Here is an 18,542-nt window from a genome sequence, read left to right as displayed (position 1 = left end):
ATCTAGCACTGAAAATCTGCAGCACAGCGTCTTACCAGAAAATCTGCAAAGCAGCTCCAAAATCGGGAGTCTGACGCGCCGTACGCGTAAATACTCGAGAGGTCCACCGGTCAATTTAGGAATGAAAACGACCCCCGAGTCAATGCTCGATAGCGTCAGGGCGGAAAACTACTCCTCCATAAGGACCCATGAGCACTGAAACAGTGTCACATGATCATGGTCATGTGAGCGCCAGTGTAACAATAATTCTATAGCGAGTGCGGCCGCCATCTTAAAAGGGAGGAAATTATACCAAAAAAGTAAATAAAGGACCCAATTCAAAACAAAATGGTCATACACTGGTAAACAATGATTAGTAATAATAATAGCAGAAATGTTATATATGTCCTAGCCCCAAGCGGTAACTAAGTTTGTATGGGAATGTTTCAACTCGCGATCCTGCTTAATGCTAATGGCATCGTTGTAATTGCTAGGGTGTAATACCACAATTGCTAGCTATTATCTGAGGTCAGGTTACCATTTCCATTAGACAGGCTACAAAAGTAGCGATTATAATGTATAGACAGCCATGTTGTTTAGTTTAAAATGCAGATGACTGTGAGGAAAAATGGGTCCAAATGCAGTGGCCATTTTGGAGAGGTAAATTCGACATATAAACACAATCACCATAACTTATAAAAATTCTATTCTACAATCAATGGAGACAATTCTTATAGAGAAATGCACTAATCAATTGAGATCAAGCAGTTACTGATGTCATAAGCGGATAACCGCACAAAACACAGTTATTCTGGTAAAGAATAATCATAAACAGGAACAGAGAACAAATGCTCACAGTTGGGCCATATTTTTGTATCAATTGTCCGAGTGGTTTCATAAGTGTACCTTTTTCAATAGTTTAGTTAAAAGCCAACCACATGAGTACTACTTAAAGCAGTACAGCTTTACATACCTTCCATATGTTGCATACTAGCAACAAGAGTGAGAGTTGATTCAAAAAGAGTAAAGCAAGAGAACAATTGTTAAGTATCAAGGAATGAAGTCCAGAAATTTGGAGGCCCAAAAAATTTCAAAGCAATGAAGTCCAGTCCTCCATGCGATTCAAGCCAGTATGAATACTTTTAGTCCTCAGAATCCATTTCAATTCTTCTTTATTGAGTAGGGTGCCCATATCCCCTCCTCTTGGGGGGCCTTTGACTGCATCAACTATTGTCCATTTGAATTCTGATTCAGGGTGATTTTTCTCAGAGAAAAGGTCCACAAGGGGTGCATTAGGTGTCTTGCACCGAATTCGGCTCTTATGTTGTCCAATGCGATGACGGGCCTTTTGTGTGGTTTGTCCTATATATATAAGATCACACGGACAAAAAATGGCATAAATTACATTTGAACTATTGCAATTTGTGAAATGTTGTCTATGAAAAACCACCTGTTGAAACAAAAAATCTTTTCCTTCAATTGTGTTTTCACATGCACTGCACGAACCATGTAAAATGTGGTTCGTGCAGTGCATGTGAAAACACAATTGAAGGAAAAGATTTTTTGTTTCAACAGGAGGTTTTTCATAGACAACATTTCACAAATTGCAATAGTTCAAATGTAATTTATGCCATTTTTTGTCCGTGTGATCTTATATATATATAGGAAAAACCACACAAAAGGCCCGCCTCCGCATTGGACAACATAAGAGCCGAATTCGGTGCAAGACACCAAATGCACCCCTTGTGGACCACTTCTCTGAGAAAAATCACACTGAATCAGAATTCAAATGGACAATTATTGATGCAGTCAAAAGCCCCCCAAGAGGAGGGGATTTGGGCACCCTACTCAATAAAGAAGAATTGAAATGGATTCTGAGGACTAAAAGTATTCATACTGGCTTGAATCGCATGGAGGACTGGACTTCATTGCTTTGAAATTTTTTTGGCCTCCAAATTTCTGGACTTCATTCCTTGATACTTAACAATTGTTCTCTTGCTTTACTCTTTTTGAATCAACTCTCAGTCTTGTTGCTAGTATGCAACATATGGAAGGTATGTAAAGCTGTACTGCTTTAAGTAGTACTCATGTGGTTGGCTTTTAACTAAACTATTGAAAAAGGTACACTTATGAAACCACTCGGACAATTGATACAAAAATATGGCCCAACTGTGAGCATTTGTTCTCTGTTCCTGTTTATGATTATTCTTTACCAGAATAACTGTGTTTTGTGCGGTTATCCACTTATGACATCAGTAACTGCTTGATCTCAATTGATTAGTGCATTTCTCTATAAGAATTGTCTCCATTGATTGTAGAATAGAATTTTTATAAGTTATGGTGATTGTGTTTATATGTCGAATTTACCTCTCCAAAATGGCCACTGCATTTGGACCCATTTTTCCTCACAGTCATCTGCATTTTAAACTAAACAACATGGCTGTCTATACATTATAATCGCTACTTTCGTTGCCTGTCTAATGGAAATGGTAACCTGACCTCAGATAATAGCTAGCAATTGTGGTATTACACCCTAGCAATTACAACGATGCCATTAGCATTAAGCAGGATCGCGAGTTGAAACATTCCCATACAAACTTAGTTACCGCTTGGGGCTAGGACATATATAAAATTTCAGCTATTATTATTACTAATCATTGTTTACCAGTGTATGACCATTTTGTTTCGAATTGGGTCCTTTATTTACTTTTTTGGTATAATTTCCTCCCTTCTAAGATGGCGGCCGCACTCGCTATAGAATTATTGTTACACTGGCGCTCACATGACCATGATCATGTGACACTGTTTCAGTGCGCATGGGTCCTTATGCAGGAGTAGTTTTCCGCCCTGACGCTATCGAGCATTGACTCGGGCGTCGTTTTCATTCCTAAATTGACCGGTGGACCTCTCGAGTATTTACTCGTACGGCGCGTCAGACTCCCGATTTTGGAGCTGCTTTCAAGATTTTCTGGTAAGACGCTGTGCTGCAGATTTTCAGTGCTAGATGCAATGTCATCTTTCCGCTCTGCATATATTGAGCAATCCCTTGCTCTTCTCTGTTTGCAGGACTTAATCTAAGAGCCACATGCAACTACGGTTGGTAAGTCGCTTTTTTGATTAAACATGCTAATTTCTATTGAAATGGACCCCCATAAATAAAGGCTAATACCTGGTTATGACCCATTATTTTAATTTCAATTGTAGCCATATCTTGACCATCCCTGACCCCACCCTGTTAATCCTTAAGTACAACTTGGATCGCATTAGTGGTAAGCAGTTCCCTTTGACTTCCCACTTGTTTCTAAGTATAAGATATGCACTTGCCTCAATGTCCCATGTTCAATTCTTGCAGATTACTGTATACATTGGCCCTTGTTGCCATGTACTTACAGATGGGGTCGCTTCACATCGAGGTACGGTGGCTCTCAATACGTTCTATCTTAAATCACTATATCGTACATTAATATATTACTTTGTCAAACCAGCCTTCTAAAATATTGATATTTCCAATCGACCCCTTGTGGCCCACTCTTTTTCACATTGTCACAATTGGTTTGCTGGATGGTTTGAATGCGGTAGACCACCCAAATAGGCTGCATGAGTCCTTATTAAACCGCAAATTATTATTTTTGCCAGATCACATGCTAGACCACTCCAAACTCGCTGCATGAGTCTTCACTAAAATGCACTTCGAAATACTGGCCTGGGCTTTATCACAAACTTCGAGGTGTATAATCAAAAGCACATAGGTCGTGATTTCTTTTTCATTAGTATCATGATTAATATATGTTCATATTAATATGTATATATATATATTTCTTTTTCTTTCCTCCCTACCCTTTCTGAATTGTTTTGTTTTATGGAATTTTTTGTCATGTACCTTGTTTGGCAATTTCTTTATAATAGTAAAGGCATTAATTTATACGTCCTGATGAAGATCCCACATTAAAAAGGGATCGAAATGTCGTCGACAGCTCACACTTGATGATTTAAAAATCTTTTTTATTACAAAATCACACAAAGTGTACCTAATTGTCTGTTTTAACTGTGAACAATTTACAGACCGTTTTCTTTTGCCTTACATTTATATGTTTTCTTGTTTTTATTCATGTGGTAGTTGGACACAGGCTGTGTCCTACTTGGAAATTGTTGAATAACTTTACTACATTTGAATATAACAACTATTAAATATGTCCGGCTGGACATTTAATATAGATTCCAATTTTGGACTATATTTATTGCTGTCTTGTTATCTGATCTGAAGTTTGGGACCACTGTCTCTTGTAAAACTTCAGACTGGGAGCAGAAGGGGGAATTATAATTACACTCCAATGATTTGTAATTGAAAATACTCTTTAATGGAGAAGTCAGATTTTAAGTTACAGTTTGGAAATACCACTTTAAGAAAGTTAAAATTTTTCTGCCTAAATCAAAGGTACCTGGTGCCTTTCTGCTAGTAGTCTGGTGACATGACTGTGAATGGCTTGGCCGTTTTGAGTTGTGTATTGTTTCCAGACAGTGATACAATGGAGGCCTAGGTGTCAGGTGAGTGTCTTCCTAACCGGGTGGTTGGCGAAGAGCTGTACCCTTCCCTGATCACACTTCAAAGTGCTCTGTCTGCAGCACACACAAAGGAACTTGACACCAGGCCTGTCCTTGCTTTTGCCACCTTAGACACTTTGGAGCAGGGACTAGGGGAAAGGGAAGAACTGACCAGTATCGTTTTTGGGGGTAGGTCAGGGAATTCCTTCAAAAAGGCTTGCACTAAGTATAAAAATGAGAGCTTCAAAAACGCTCATCAGAACACTTCTGGACCTGTGGAAGATTCAGAAGAAGGGCTTTAATGCTGTTTCAGTGAGAGGGAATGCCCTGCTGACTGAAGACATCAGATTGGACCTGCTTGCCTTGTACCTAGGCTATGCAGAGTGAACCCAAAGGTACGTTTGTTAACCTTCTGTGTGAGTTAAATGGACACAAAAAGGGCTCCCTGCAACTGCCCAGCGGACCAGCACCAACTGGACCTGCCTGGGGCATGCTGCTGACCTCTGCTGGAGTTAGTCCTGATTCCTAAGGAGTGCCCCCCAGGTCCTGGACCCTTGGCTGGCACCAGTGTGAACTACTCCTGAAGAAAAGGTGAAGTTACAGAAGTTTTAGCTCCTTGCAACTGTGAAATGTCCTCCTTGTGCTGAGAATTGACCGCCCGCAATGATCACCAATGCAAAGTTCCAGCAGGATCTTCCGTCTACGCCGACAGTGACTGTCCATGATGACCAGCAACATGATACGTGCACTTCACTCTGATAGCGATCCTCCATGACAATCAACCAACATGAAGCTCCAGTGATGATTGACTCCTCGCGCTACAGGAATGACCATCCATGACAGTTGACCTGCTCCTTGCGCAACAGCCTCCTCCTTGCGGCCCCCACCAACGCAAAGGGAACTCTTTACATCGGATTTGAGAAGGTATCTTTTCACTGGACTAACTTGGTCCCTGTATCCGACCCACGCTCCATCGCAGTCTTCCTGATGTTGTGACTTTTCCCTGTTCTAGTGCAACCAGATATAAGTGAGTGGCGATTTGTAGTTTTAAAAACTCATATCACTGGTTCAACTGATTAGTATTGTGTTGGTTTGAGTGTCATTTTATTAATTACAAATTATTCAGTTTTTCTAAATTGGTTTAGGATTTTTCTTGTGTTGTGTTTTTGATTTATTACTGTTTTGTGCCAAGCTACCAAAGGGTTAAGGACAGGTTAATTTAGTGACTTTTGTGGATCACCCAGACAAAGATTGTGTTTATTTTTAAGAAGGGCTTCCACCACTCTCAACTAATAGCCCATTTTTGTTTACAGCTAGTCTCATTTCAAAGGGCTGATAGTGAAACATAGTTAACCTGCCTACAGTATTCTGGGCCAAGCAACAGGCAGCACAGACCAGCCAGCACAGCATTCGAGCAGAGAGGACGGATTTGCTTATTCTTCCTTTTCAAAGTATCTAAATTTGGAGTATCAATAGAAGCCCTAACTCTGGTAGACTTTTATGTTCCTAAGCACTGCCAGTTCTTGTTGAGTGGGGAACTCTCTGTTTCCAGCTATTCTTCTCTCCCCGCCAGCCCTTCCTTCTGTGTCCTGCAATCAGCTGCACTTTGAAGTGCCTGAGAGGTCATTCATTTATGCCACTTTATTGGCATTTGATTAGCGCACAATACCGTGCGAAATTGTGTTTCCAGTTGTGTAAGTTCTATTTTAAATGCATTTGTCAACTTCAATGAGTTGTGGGTGTGCGTTCATGGTGTTGAATGGATGAGATGAAAAAAGGCTCTACCCAGTCACTTACAGATGGAGCGCCTGCCCATTTCCCGGCATAAGTATATGTGTAAGACATTTACTTGGGGTGAGTCTTGTTGCATGCGGTAACAGCACATCTGACTGGTGATGGATGCTTGTGAGGAATGCTGTATTAGTGAATGAATGAATGAACTAACCCCACTTTTAAAGCACACTGTTACCGCTCTGCGGGCGTCCTGGTGCTGAAGAAATCAAACAGAGAGATGAGCGAAGAGTTAAAATGATTTGAATAATTAAGTGAATGAACCTATAAGTGGATCTGAGAGTAACAGGCAAGGAATTCCACATTTTAGCAGAAATGTAGGCATACGATCGAACCGCAATCCAGCACTGCCTGGTATGAAGAACAGACGGAATGTTGGAAGATGAGGATCGAAAATCTCATGCAGGTTTGTAGGGAAGCACCTTACTTCTACGGTATAGCAGCAGTAGCGGCTGCTACTGGGTAGTAGGGGTTGGGCGGGAAGGGGCGGGGTGAAAGAAAAGGAATACACTAAAATTCACTAACCAGCCGGCTGCCGCCTCTAATTCCGTCCTCTTAGGTCAACTCAGGAAACAGGAAGCACACAGGTTCCCAGACTCCCCAAAGCAAATCACAACGCTACTTCCACCTGCATGACAGCAGTGTTGTGATTGATCTGAGCAGCCTGGTTCGGCACTCAGACGGAGTGGGAGCCTGTGCATGTTCCCCACCCAGCTGTGTAATTCAGCCGGGTGGAGAAGTGCTAAGTGCGCATGACTGGTTTGCCGTCCCAAGAAGGCCGGTCAAACTGTCATGCGCACTTAGATAGTGCTTACCACTCATTCCCCTGCTCTGTGGGCAGCCGAGCCTCGCCCCGACCCGCACCTAAACAGAGCCAGCACTGAAAAATTAAATGGTAATAACATGGTGCTATTTTAAATTTTCATGTGGGGCGACGCTCCTCCGCCTTAGCAGAGAGCTGCCGCTGTGTAGCAGATGCGTGTTATGGAAAACTCTATGTACAAAGCATTAAGCCATAAAAGGGCCTCTTTGCTGCATCATGAGTCAATGTGAACTGGCATGGTGGTGCGGGGGCTGTCTCTCTCCTTGTGAGGTTTAAAATCAGCTTTGCAGCACCTTTCTGAGCCAACCAATGAGTTCATGGGAAGAAACAGACATAAGGAATTGAAGCTCGCATCACAGTTTTCTGTGTAGTCATGGAAAAGGACGTATTTTGTTAATCGATCTCAATAATGCAAAGCATATAGATGCCCCAGCAGGGATCTGAAGGGTAAAAGCCAGACGATCATCAAAAAGGATACTTAGGGTGCGAGTAGACGTAGTCTGAACAGGAGTGGAGCCGAGCTCAGGAGGCCTCCACCCGAAGATCGAACGGAAGACTGAGAACCAAGGAGCAGCATCTCAGTCTCGTCGGAGTTCAGTTTCCAGGAGTTGCAGCACATTCATGCAGCCACAGATGACATATATGTGGCACATTATGATGCTCTGTTGGATGATAGTGCACAGTGCGACCTGATGAAGAGTGCTACAGACAGCATGTGCTACACAAGCCTCAAGACCACAGAACACTAGACGCGTGCTTCAACCCAGTGCTGTGACCCCACACCTCGAGTTGAAACAGTAGGCCCAGCCAATGAGGACACCATAAGATTGAAACTGAAACAGTGGCATTCAAAAATATGAAGGTATCATTAGCCGTGCGGCAGCTAGGAGAAAACATGGTGCACACTACCCATGTCATCACAACAATGCATTAAGTTAATGGAGGTTTAGTGCTTCCAGGGGTGGGGGTGGTACCAATCACTCCTCTGCAGTAAGACTTCCAAGTAACTCAACAATGGTGCACGAGGGTGCACGGGGCCACGCGTCACTGCGTTTTACACTGCGTGTAGTGTGGTATGCGCACACCTCAACTTGACGAAGCATTGTTTTCTCTTGAGATTACAGTACACGACTCCTTATATACAGCCTATGTTTACACTTTGTTTGTGCTTTGAGACTGGGTTATAATCTTGTAAAGAAACCCGGATGAAGTCAGTAATGACGAAACACGTGTCGGCTAGAATGGATGACGAATAAACGAAGATTCCAGAATACCTTCAGTGACTGACACAATGATCTTTATGGATGACTGGAAGAGATGAGCGCCAGGGGGGCTAATGTTGAATGTAATAATAACACCCTCACATTATTCCTTATTATCAATGTAAGTGGATGTGCAGTTAAGAGTTCTAAATGTGTACTTCCTTACATATACCTCCCTTGATGAGATAGAGGTAGTTGATAGTAAACAAATACTTCCTTATATATGTACTTACCCCTAATGACATACAGGTAAAAAATTTACATTTCACTAAATATTTTTGCCTTGACAATATACAGGTCGTTGATACTGTGGACTTAATATTTTTACAGGTTGGATATTTCAACTGCGGGTGGAAGGTTGCAAGCCCCAGCATCGCTGCAGTGCCCTCCATTGGAAGAATCAAAAACCTGCACAAGGATGGATGGAAGAAGCTCAAAAGGACCGACCCCCAGACATGCACTGCTATGTGAAACCCCACAACCTATATGTTACAAAGGGGCTACACACTGTTCCCCGAGAGCACCAAGAAACCCACAGTTCGAGTATGAATAAACTGAAATTCTCTCGAGGCTCTAGACCATCACGTAATGCGGAAAATTTACTGCTTGAACCTCCCACTTTTAAGAAGGAAAGATCGATTGCCCAATCCTTTTCAGGCAACGCGGTGAGAATCTGGAACTCACTTACGCCTCAGCTCCGGACCACCTCATCCTCCCAGGCCTTCAAAACTGACCTCAAAGTTCTCCTCCTTCAAAGACACTTCCAAATATAATTCTTGCCCTCTCTATTATCTGAAGGAAGATCTTCCATTATAGGAAATTCTATGCTCCATGACTATGGAAGTGCCTTCCCAGTGTGTTTTTCTGGTTTGAGTGGTCTGCCATTTATTGAAGTATTATCCTTCTACCTGTGTCTGGTACTCTTTTGTAACATGCACACATCACTTTTCTCTTGTAAATCACTGTTTGCTACCTCTTACATTTTGTTTGCTTTATATACTTACACAAGTGCCACCATTGCATACGTAACGTTTGTTCTTGTGTTTGAGTGTCTGCCATTTACTGCAGTATTATACCTCTACTTGTACTTTGTACGCCTTTGTAACTTGCACACGTCACTTTTTCCTCCTGTAATGTACCGTTTTCTACCTCTTGTATTTTGTTTGCTCACAATTGTCACTTTTACCTCATGTAACTTAACGTTTGCTTTTGTACTTTGTTCACTTGTAATTTTCTCCTCATGTATCATTAACGTTCCTATTGTGAAGCGCTCTGACACCTTCGGGTAAAGTCCACCCTATATAAAAACGCATAAAATAAAATAAAAAATTAAACATGTGGAGCATATAAAGGACTCTTTAGAGAACACGCTGGGACACTGATTACTCTACAGACAACCCCAGGGGGTGCAGCAATAACAACCACCGTCATCGCCAAAAACTGAGGAAATATGAGTCATCTGGTGGAAAGCTGTGAATCGAATGCAGGAAAGGGTTAAACGTAACTCACCCCTTCATTCCCCGCTCGCAGTGAGATGCATGGAAGCAGACAGGAAGAGCCCTGATTGTATATTTTATGCCTGACTCTACGGGAGCAGTTGGCATCTCCGTGACCGTCGGGGGACAGTAATCTTCTTCTGGTATTAATACGTTTTTGCAGCTTAATATCTTTTGATTGATGCCTCGGTTCCCCGAGACAGACAGGGCTGCAGATGTGCAGCGAAAATTCACATCTGTGTTTGTCTGCGCCCAACCCTCACGGCTGGCCCCCTGCAGGGCGCGCCGTGCCTACTGGAGCTGAAGGTCACCCTGTCCCGATGCCAGGGCTGTCCTTGGCATGAAAGCTGCTGCATGCACAGCGTGCTGTATGTACCCGGCGCGGTGCACAGGGCAGAGGTGAAGGCACGACCCTGAGGGCAGAGGCGAAGGCATGACCCTGAGGGCAGAGGTGAAGGCATGGCCCTGACCCTGCAAGCAAGCAGCCGAGTCAGACGGGGAGTCATGGCCGTGAGTGATGCAAGGGGGTCTAAGAACTCCCAGGGGTCACGGTAAAAGCACTGCCTGGGGACAAGCCGTCCGAGGGCTCCTGGACTCTCTCTCGTGCACGTGTGTAGAAGGTGCGAGGGTCACTGGTGTGGAATCAAGGAGCGTGTGAGGGTCTCAGCTATAACGAACACAGGAGGTATGAGGGCCCCAGGGTAGGCATCAGTGACTCTCAGCTACAGAAAGTGAACGTTTCCGAGGGTGATATCAGTGATGCTCGGGTACAGAGGGACTGAGGGCCCCAGCAGGAATATCAGAGATGCTCGGGTACAGAAGGACTGAGGGTCCCAGCAGGGATATCAGAGATGCTGCGGTACAGAAGGACTGAGGGTCGCTGCTGTGATATCAGTGATGCTCGGTTACAGAAGGACTGAGGGTCTCTGCTGTGATATCAGTGATGCTCGGTTACAGAAGGACTGAGGGTCCCTGCAGTGATATCAGTGATGCTGCGGCACAGAGGGACGAGGGGCCCTGCAGTGATATCAGAGATGCCCGGGTACGGAGGGACTGAGGGCCCCTGCAGTGATATCAGAGATGCTCGGGTACAGAAGGACTGAGGGCCCCTGCAGTGATATCAGAGATGCTCGGGTACAGAAGGACTGAGGGCCCCTGCAGTGATATCAGAGATGCTCGATTACAGAAGGACTGATGGTCTCTGCTGTGATAACAGTGATGCTTGGGTACGGAGGGACTGAGGGCCCCTGCAGTGATATCAGAGATGCTCGGGTACAGAAGGACTGAGGGTCCCTGCAGTGATATCAGTGATGCTCGCCAGGGGCAGGGGAAGAGCGGAGGGCTTAACTGAATGGATATAATAACTGAATTATAATGTAAGACACAAACTGTTATAATTGATTCCCTCTGTTCCGATCTTGCACTATATGTGCGTGACATTGACTTCCTTAGGATTCTAACACACCTTGCATAATGTGTACATAATATTGTTTTTTCTGACATTGTGTTTTTGTTTTTTCATACACTGTAAATATCCTGTGATATATTGGACCGTTGTTAGATGTTTTCTCTTAGGGTGGGAATCCGCCAGCTTCATTGCGGACTGCTCAGCAGGGGCTTGTGTTCCCCTTAGGGCACGTCCGTCTTTCTCTGCACGGCACTTAAATTTGCCTGCCCCCCTTTTTTATCTGTTGTATGCACTGTAAGTATTATTTCATTTTCATTGTTCACTTGCACATCAGCTGGGTCATATTAAATCTGGGGGTGCATTAACATTGGCCCTCTGACCTTGCACTTTCACCGCACTTTCCTTGTTTTTCTTTTACTTTTTCCTTTTCTTATTCTTTTTCTTTTTTTTTTCTTTTCCTTATCTAACGTTTTCCTCTTGGGGTGTCCCTAGCTCCACTTGCACAGTATACGATTTGGTACATCGAATGGGTACTTTACATGCGCTGTGTACATATTTTAGACCATTTCATGATGGCCGCCACGGTCGGCGGGGATCGCGTTCTGTTTACCTGCTCTCTAAGAAATTTGAATTATACTTACGACATCATGACGGGGCCACATCGTGTTCCCCTTGCATATATTATATGAATTCGTCGGAACCGTTTGAACTGCTTGAACCGAACATAATCAAATATTTGCGATATACTAAAAATTATCGCTACCGAAATAACACGTTATAGGATATATATGAACATCCTGTTTTTAATTTTAACTTAATTTAATTTTTTGCAAAATATTTTTAAATTTGCAATCGTTTTAGATCGTCGACAAAATGTATCGTTTTGCAACCTCTAACGTTAGAAACATGCCATCTCCTGTCACACTTAATAATGGCCACCCTGGTGGACACGGGATTCCCCGAAACGTAATGGGATGGTCCCGGCACCACGTGACTAATTCAAAGTAATGGCACATTTTGGTCTTTAAATATGGCGCGCACGGGCTTCTCCCCGCTTCCACTAATCCACGAGGAGGAGCGGCGGAGAACGGGTACCATATTAGAGGTATGTGACACGGCCAGGGATTTCTGGCCTCTATGGGGGTTTTTTACTTTTTGTTCGAATTGGTGGCAACTGGAGTTTGTCTTGCCATTTGTAGGTACTTTCTGCAATAACGCAAAGATCAAAAATCACAGGAGCAGGTCATCCCCCGGAGCACGCTGAACGCCCCTTGCCGGGAAGCCCCCTCAAGGTACTATACGTAAACTAGATGATATTTGAACATTAGGGGGGCGGAGTCTTTTCACACCGGCATGAGAATTTCGGCAGGGGAGGGGGGCAATGTAGAACTATCCATACCCACTGCACATGCAAATAGAGGTATTTAGTGATCACTGTAGCGACCTCCATCCCCAAGACTTTTTTCAATTTCAATATCAGCTCTCGAGTTTGATCAACCGTAACCGTCAGCTTACTAGGAATGCAGTCTATACAAGCCTGCCACGCATTAGATATTGCTATGGGTACCTATATCTTAACTTGCAGCTTATATCTGTATATATCTTAACCTTGGGTGTATACTTGATGACTTTCTCTTTCTTAATTTTGGTTTTCGACAACTAGGTTTTTTCTGCAATCACGTGCGGTACATTACCTTACATATCTTTTTATTTACTATGTATAGGGGTCCAGGATTCACAGACACCCTGTCCATCACAGGTTACATCTTCAGCCAATCCGGGGGACATGAACATCCATTCCATTCGGACCTGAGCGGAATACTTTTTCTCAGGTACCAGACAGTCTCCCTTGGTTACAAATAAAGCCATATGGGACCATTCCACCCTGGTCTCTGCTTACCCAGCCCCTCCCCTTCTCATTCAATGCTAAGAGTATATCCTGTGTTAGGGAATGCCTGCACTTACATTTACAAGCACTCCTTGCGCATAGGGTTCCTTTTTAAGTAGAGCATCATTGATAGCGTCTATGTTGGGACTATATTCACCCTAACAGGAATAGCACGAATATGATCTTGTCTGGCAAATATATATTTGTACTGGACACCTTGCACCAAGATGGGGGATAATAGGAATCACGAATCATACTATAACATCATTTCTTTACTTTAGGAAAACATTGCGATCTATTGTGATCACTGTTACAACAGCTTCCATAGAGCGACCCCCTCTAGGAACACCGCATCAACTTGACTTCTCAGTATATGGTGAGCTATGGATCATATTTATGTGGTCACTTTTTCGTGATACTCTAAGACTGTCGGGGTCACTGAGGCTGTGGACTTTTTCACTTTAAAGGGGTGTTTTTAATGGTTTTATTTTCACGTGTGGCTTATACTTGCACAGTTGGGACTATGGTCCTCTCGACTACACACTATCTTTGTGGACACAGTAAACCTCATGCATGTTATAATTACTCAACTCCTACCATGTATCTGTCTCTCCAATAGCCTGGTGTCCCTCTTCACCAGCTCTAAGCATTATTGCTTAAACTGGTTGTATGGTTGCAATGCACTGGTGAGGGAGCATATGCATCCGTAAGGGGATAAGTATCTCTGTCATATGGCAGACATCAAATCTGTCCAATATGTCTGGATCTATTGGTTTGTTTCTTAAATTTCGCTAGTCTCTTTGTAAAGATTACATCTTCCTATGTACTAGCTTGGACATGTTCCATTTTACATGTAATTTTAGGCATAAGACAAACTAAATACTTATGCATGTAAATGTCTTTTTCAGCCCTGACGAAATTCCCTAGGCACATTTGGGAATGAAACGCGTTGGCTGTGCCGTTTTATGTGAATGAAAATAAAGAACATTTATAAGAAAACAACAGAAGATCTACATTCTTAATGGACTTTTGTGCTACTAACTTCCTTGAGTGCGCCTCTCTACTCCTTTTTCTGGTACAGAAGGACTCAGGGTCTCTGCAGTGATATCAGTGATGCTCGGTTACAGAAGGACTGAGGGTCCCCGCAGTGATATCAGTGATGCCTGGGTACAGAAGGACTGAGTGCCCGTTCAGTGATATCAGTGATGCTCGGGTACAGAAGGACTGAGGGCCCCAGCAGTGATATCAGTGATGCTCGGGTACGGAGGGACTGAGGGCCCCTGCAGTGATATCAGAGATGCTCGGGTACAGAAGGACTGAGTGCCCGTTCAGTGATATCAGTGATGCTCGGGTACAGAAGGACTGAGGGCCCCAGCAGTGATATCAGTGATGCTCGGGTACGGAGGGACTGAGGGCCCCTGCAGTGATATCAGAGATGCTCGGGTACGGAGGGACTGAGGGCCCCTGCAGTGATATCAGAGATGCTCGGGTACGGAGGGACTGAGGGCCCCTGCAGTGATATCAGTGATGCTCGGGTACGGAGGGACTGAGGGTCTCTGCTGTGATATCAGAGATGCTCGGTTACAGAAGGACTGAGGGTCCCCGCAGTGATATCAGTGATGCCTGGGTACAGAAGGACTGAGTGCCCGTTCAGTGATATCAGTGATGCTCGGGTACAGAAGGACTGAGGGCCCCAGCAGTGATATCAGTGATGCTCGGGTACGGAGGGACTGAGGGCCCCTGCAGTGATATCAGAGATGCTCGGGTACGGAGGGACTGAGGGCCCCTGCAGTGATATCAGAGATGCTCGGGTACGGAGGGACTGAGGGCCCCTGCAGTGATATCAGAGATGCTCGGGTACGGAGGGACTGAGGGCCCCTGCAGTGATATCAGAGACGCTCGGGTACAGAAGGACCGAGGGTCCCTGCAGTGATATCAGTGATGCTCGGGTACGGAGAGACTGAGGGTCTCTGCTGTGATATCAGAGATGCTCGGGTACGGAGGGACTGAGGGCCCCTGCAGTGATATCAGAGATGCTCGGGTACAGAAGGACTGAGGGTCCCTGCAGTGATATCAGTGATGCTCGGGTACAGAGGGACTGAGGGCCCCTGCAGTGATAACAGAGATGCTCGGGTACGGAGGGACTGAGGGTCCCTGCAGTGATATCAGTGATGTGTGGGTCCAGAAGAACTAAGGGTCTCTGCAGGGATACCAGTGATGCTTGGTTACAGAAGGACTGAGGGTCCCAGCAGGGATATCAGTGATGCTCGGTTACAGGAGGACTGAGGGTCCCTGCAGTGATATCAGTGATGCTCGGGTACGGAGGGACTGAGGGTCCCTGCAGGGATATCAGTGATGTGTGGGTCCAGAAGAACTAAGGGTCTCTGCAGGGATACCAGTGATGCTTGGTTACAGAAGGACTGAGGGTCCCAGCAGGGATATCAGAGATGCTCGGGTACAGAAGGACTGAGGGCCCCTGCAGTGATATCAGAGATGCTCGGGTACAAAAGGACTGAGGGTCCCTGCAGTGATATCAGTGATGCTCGGGTACAGAAGGCCTGAGGGTCTCTGCTGTGATATCAGTGATGCTCGGGTACAGAGGGACTGAGGGCCCCTGCAGTGATATCAGAGATGCTCGGGTACAGAGGGACTGAGGGCCCCTGCAGTGATATCAGTGATGCTCGGGTACAGAGGGACTGAGGGCCCCTGCAGTGATAACAGAGATGCTCGGGTACGGAGGCACTGTGGGTCCCTGCAGTGATATCAGTGATGCTCGGGTACAGAGGGACTGAGGGCCCCTGCAGTGATATCAGTGATGCTCGGGTACAGAAGGACTGAGGGTCCCTGCAGTGATATCAGTGATGCTCGGGTACAGAGGGACTGAGGGCCCCTGCAGTGATATCAGTGATGCTCGGGTACAGAGGGACTGAGGGTCCCTGCAGTGATATCAGTGATGCTCGGGTACAGAGGGACTGAGGGCCCCTGCAGTGATATCAGTGATGCTCGGGTACAGAAGGACTGAGGGTCCCTGCAGTGATATCAGTGATGCTCGGGTACAGAGGGACTGAGGGCCCCTGCAGTGATATCAGAGATGCTCGGGTACAGAAGGACTGAGGGTCCCTGCAGTGATATCAGTGATGCTCGGGTACAGAGGGACTGAGGGCCCCTGCAGTGATATCAGTGATGCTCGGGTACAGAGGGACTCAGGGTCTCTGCAGTGATATCAGTGATGCTCGGTTACAGAAGGACTGAGGGTCCCCGCAGTGATATCAGTGATGCCTGGGTACAGAAGGACTGAGTGCCCGTTCAGTGATATCAGTGATGCTCGGGTACAGAAGGACTGAGGGCCCCAGCAGTGATATCAGTGATGCTCGGGTACGGAGGGACTGAGGGCCCCTGCAGTGATAACAGAGATGCTCGGGTACGGAGGGACTGAGGGCCCCTGCAGTGATATCAGTGATGCTCGGGTACAGAAGGACTGAGGGCCCCAGCAGTGATATCAGTGATGCTCGGGTACAGAAGGACTGAGGGTCCCTGCAGTGATATCAGAGATGCTCGGTTACAGGAGGACTGAGGGTCTCTGCTGTGATATCAGTGATGATCGGTTACAGAAGGACTGAGGGTCTCTGCAGTGATATCAATGATACTTGGGCAAAGAAGGACTGAGGGTCCCTGTAGTGATATCAGTGATTCTCAGTTACAAAATAATTAAGGGTCCCTGCAGTGCTATCAGTGATGCTCGATTACAGAAGGACTGAGGGTCTCTGCAGTGATATCAGAGATTCTTGGGTACAGAAGGACTGAGGGTCTATGCTGTGATATCAGTGATGCTTGATTACAGAAGGACTGATGGTCTCTGCTGTGATATCAGTGATGCTTGGGTACAGAAGGACTGAGGGCCCCTGCAGTGATATCAGAGATGCCCGGGTCGGAGGGACTGAGGGCCCCTGCAGTGATATCAGAGATGCTCGGGTACGGAGGGACTGAGGGTCCCTGCAGTGATATCAGAGATGCTCGGGTACAGAAGGACTGAGGGTCCCTGCAGTGATATCAGTGGTGCTTGGGTACAGAAGGTCTGAGGGTCTCTGCTGTGATATCAGTGATGTTCAGTTACAGAAGGACTGAGGGTCTCTGCTGTGATATCAGTGATGTTCAGTTACGGAAGGACTGAGGGTCCCTGCAGTGATATCAGTGGTGCTTGGGTACAGAAGGTCTGAGGGTCTCTGCTGTGATATCAGTGATGTTCAGTTACAGAAGGACTGAGGGTCTCTGCTGTGATATCAGTGATGTTCAGTTACAGAAGGACTGAGGGTCTCTGCTGTGATATCAGTGATGCTTGGGTACAGAAGGACTGAGGGTCCCTGCAGTGATAACAGAGATGCTCGGGTACGGAGGGACTGAGGGTCCCTGCAGTGATATCAGTGATGTTCAGTTACAGAAGGACTGAGGGTCCCTGCAGTGCTATCAGAGATGCTCTGGTACAGATGGTTTGAGAGGCACACAGGTGGCCCCAGTGATGCTCTCATGCACATGCCACAGAGCTCTGTGGGCGATGCAGAAATGTGAATGTCAGAAATGAACAGGGACAGCAAGAGTGGGTCAGTTCCTTGTGGGTGATAAGCGAGGTTCAGGGGTACGTCGCAAGGGTGACATCAGCTCAGGTACAGACGGTACCTTCGCTAGAAAAGGTGCGAAGGCCCCTCAAAGTGATAACACCACAGACCAAGGACAGAAGCCTAGACGGTCAGTTCCTTGAGGGAGATACTCGTGATGCACGGATACACAGAAACAGAACTTGAGGGAGCGCCTGGGGTGACATCTGTGAAGTATCTTCATGAGGATATCTCAGGTGAGATAGAACATGCCACCGTGTTGCCTCAGTACACAAACAAACACAAACGGAGCAGAGGTTCCTGTGTTGGAGGCTGCCGTGCTCTGGGGAGGGTGTGGCTCTTTGCTGTGAAGGACAGCACACTCCGTGGGCAGAAGCAGGGCTCCTCGGGCAGCTGTAGTTGGGGTACGTGGTGTCCAGTATTTTGTTTCACATCTTAAACAGCGTGGTGTGTGGAGGCATGTGATTCAAGCGAGGGACTGCAGGCTTTAATCCGTACGGGGAGTTTGATTAGCGTCCACCCCGGATGTGGGCAGCGTCTCATTCAGGCATTACTCAGTTGCTTCTCGAGACACTAGAAGCCCTCCACGTGTACTGAGCGCTGATTGGTTAAAACACCTGCACAATGTGCGTCCATGGGTTACGTTTTCACATGCCCTTCTCTGATGCACACATCTACCTGTTCACAACATAATGCGCCTCTGACTCATCTCCCCGTTCAAAAGAAACAGTTGTGAAAAA

General features: G+C 45.8%; 1 protein-coding gene across 1 annotated transcript in view; it reads right to left on the bottom strand.

Annotated features, from left to right (window-relative positions):
* The window catches only part of SDK2 (sidekick cell adhesion molecule 2), a 702,247-nt gene that overhangs the window by 355,662 nt on the left and 328,043 nt on the right, over positions 1-18,542 (bottom strand). The gene's annotated exons all lie outside the window — the stretch shown is intronic.

The sequence above is a fragment of the Lissotriton helveticus genome, chromosome 7 (assembly GCF_964261635.1).
Source record: "Lissotriton helveticus chromosome 7, aLisHel1.1, whole genome shotgun sequence".
In the NCBI taxonomy this organism is placed as follows: Eukaryota; Metazoa; Chordata; class Amphibia; order Caudata; family Salamandridae; genus Lissotriton; species Lissotriton helveticus.
The sequence above is the reverse complement of the archived record's forward strand: the minus strand, read 5'-3'. Positions and strand labels throughout refer to the sequence as shown.